The sequence below is a fragment of the Mandrillus leucophaeus genome, unplaced genomic scaffold, assembly GCF_000951045.1.
Source record: "Mandrillus leucophaeus isolate KB7577 unplaced genomic scaffold, Mleu.le_1.0 Scaffold423, whole genome shotgun sequence".
Taxonomy (NCBI): Eukaryota; Metazoa; Chordata; class Mammalia; order Primates; family Cercopithecidae; genus Mandrillus; species Mandrillus leucophaeus.
Window position 1 is genome coordinate 724699 of NW_012104510.1, and position 3324 is coordinate 728022.

Consider the following 3324-nt stretch of genomic DNA (forward strand, 5'->3'; position numbering starts at 1 on the left):
CCTGTAATCCCAGCTACTCGGGAGGCTGAGGCAGGAGAATGACTTGAATCCAGGAGGCGGAGGTTGCAGTGAGCTGAGATGGCGCCACTGCACTCCAGCCAGGGCAGCAGAGCGAGATTCCATTCCCCTGGAAAAAAAAAAAGAAAAGAAAAAAGAAATCTATGGAACTGCCCATGGGGAGGAGGGACTGGCCTGGCCCTGCCACTCATGTTGACGAAGGAGTAAACTGAGGCACGGCCCTTCCCTCCCCCATCAGAACTGAAAAGTGTCTGAGGCCCCGGCAGGCCCTCTGCCTGAGATTCGGTGGCTCTGAGGGCCTCAGATGTCCTCACTCCACCCCCCGTTTCTCCTGCCAGCCTCAGAGGATCATTTTCAAAATGGTAACCGGCAAACCAACGTGATTCTCACACAAAGGCAAGGTGAGCCTGCTCCCGGCTGCTCACCCTGAATCATTCATGAAGGAGGCAGCTGGCCTGCGGGCTGGGACGGGAGACAGGAGAGGAGGAAAGACAGAGGCTGGGCCCTTGGCTCGCTGAATCAGTCAGGTGCCCACGGGAGCCCCTGGGCGTCTTCCCGCGCTGGCATTCTAGATATGACGGCTGACCTGTCAATCGCTGGGCCCTCAGCCATGGTTACCGGCAGGCCAGCTCGGGAAGGACACTGGTTTCAGGTGACCTGAGTGAGGCGGGGGCGGTGGCGGGGGGGTTCCTGGGACCAGGCCGCCATTACAAAAGCAAAGGGCCTGCTTGTACCTGCTATCTCCCTCTAAGCTTCAGGTGGTGGGTGGGGCTGAGGGGCGGCCCCCAAGAGAGACATCCACATCGTGAACCCCGGAATGTGTGTGAACAGGGCTTCATTTGGAAAAACAGTCTTTGAAGGTACCATTAAGTGTCTTGACGTGAGACCATCCTGGAGTAGGCAGGTAGACCCTAAATTCTGGGACATACACTCTCGTTTTTATTTTTACCCGTCTTTTAAGACAGAGTGTCACTCTGTTGCCCAGGCTAGAGTGCAGTGGCGTAATCTAGGCTCACCGCAGCCTCCGCCTCCCGCGTTCAAGTAATTCTCCTGCCTCAGTCTCCCCAGCAGCTGGGATTACAGGCGCGAACCACCATCCCCGGCTAATTTTTGTATTTTTAGTAGAAACGGGCTTTCACCATGTTGGCCGGGATGGTCTCAGTCTCTTGACCTCGTGATCTGCCTGCCTCGGCCTCCCAAAGTGCTGGGATGACAGGCGTTTGTTTTCGTTTTTGTGTTTTAGAGATGGAGTTTCACTCTTGTTGCCCAGGCTGGGGTGCAATGGCGCGATCTTGGCTCACTGCAACCTCCACCTCCCGGGTTCAAGCGATTCTCCTACCTCAGCCTCCTGAGTACTCAGCAGAGATTACAGGAATGCACTACCACAGCCGGCTAATTTTTGTATTTTTAGTAGAGACAAGGTTTCTCCATGTTGGCCAGACCGGTCTTAAACTCCGGCCTCAGATGTGATCCACCCGCCTTGGCCTCCCAGAGTGCTGGGATTACAGGTGTGAGCTACCAAGCCCGGCCAGACACTGTCTTAAAAAAAATAAAAATAAGAAAAGGAACTGGACAGGTGGCTGGTGATGTGGGGCTTGCTGGGTAAGGGGTGGCCTTGGGCTTATACTTGGAGCAAGACAGGAGCCCTGGTGGGGCCACGATCGGAAGTGGGTTTTAACACAATTCCGATGGGTTAGACCCGGGCTTGGAACCTATTGGTCTCTACCACTGCCAGCTGCCACTCAGACCCTTGGCCCCTGCCTGTCTGCGCTCAGGATGGGGCCCATCCCAGGCACCCCAAGAACAGACAGCAGCGGCTTGCTCTGGTGGTGTGAGGATGGGGGTCTCCAGGGGAGCAAATCCACAGTAACACGCTGGGCTTCTCCCAGATGGGCTGCAGACGGCTCTTGGTGAGTCTCTGTTGACCGGCTGGTTCAGGCCAAAGGACCTCGCCACGGAGCTCGGCGGCCACCCCTAATCCCGGCTGGAATCCTCTGGCACCGGATGCCCAGCGGGGCTCCAAGTCTCCTGGGCCCACGCCAGGCCCCGGCCTGAAACACGCTGAGGGGCAGGGCACTGGGCTCGTTTGGATTTGGGGAAAGGAGAATTGTCATGTCTTCTCCCTCCGTAGGTTGCTGCCAATGAAAACCCCCCTTTTCAGTATGGACGAAATCCCGCTAAGTCTATTTAGAGAGCAGCGTGGACTCCGGGCTGGGAACTGCGCCAGCCGGATGCCCACCGTCTGAGGCTTTCAACCACAGCCCCATTTGGGTTCCAGGTGTGGAGGGCTGGGGTCATCCCCTCACCCTGGGGTGGCTCCCAAGCTGCTGACCTGGCCTCCCTGACCGGCATCCCTACAGCTCTGTCCGGCTCTTCATGCGATCAGCGCTCCCGGGAACATATACTTTGGGGTGTTTTCTGATGCTGGGATGGTGGCCCGTGAGGCAGGGAACCTCCTGGTGACCCTGCTGGGCCCGGCCCTGTTTCCCCAGCCGTAGGGTGGCAGCCTCCAACTATACAAGGTCCAGGCCATAGTTTCCTTAGCTGTAGGTCGGTGGGCTGTGCACTGTACGGGGCTTGGGCCTCAGTTTCCCCAGCTGTAAGTGGGCGGCCGTGGACTGTGTGTGGCTTGGGCCTCAGTTTCCCTAGCTGTAGGTGGGCGGCCTCGGACTGTACAGGGCCTGGGCCTCAGTTTCCCCAGCTGTAGGCGGGGAGGCCATCGACTGTGTGTGGCCCGGACCTCAGTTTCCCCAGCTTTAGGCCGTTGGCGGTGGACTGTACAAGGTCCAGGCCTCAGTTTTCCCAGCTGTAGGCGGGCGGCCGCCCACTGTTCAAGGTCCAGGCCTCAGTTTCCCCAGCTGCAGGCTGGCGGCCGCGGACTGTGCGGGGCCCGGGACTCAGTTTCCCTATCCCCGCAGTCGGGCTTCGCTGTTCCGGGCGAACAAAGGACGGTCGGGGGTGACCCTGAATCATGGCGCGTCCGCAGTCTCTGTGGCCACTGTGGAAACAGCCCTGGCGAGTCCGGGACGCGACGCGGCCTTTCCCTCCCCGCGCGATCACCCAGACGTGAACGCTCAGTTTGAATCGGACTTTTTGGCCATGTGCCCACAAGCAACATGGAGCCTTGCGGGTTTCCTGCCCGACTCCAAGATGGCGACGCGACTCCCTTTGCCCTCATGGCCCAGGCGGGCGGGTCCTGCCCACTTGCAAGATGGCGGCAGCCTGGGCCAAGCACGCTTCCCTCCGCCTGACTCGCCACGTACCCAATCTCAAGATGGCGTCTCCCGCAAAGCCACGCGCCAGACG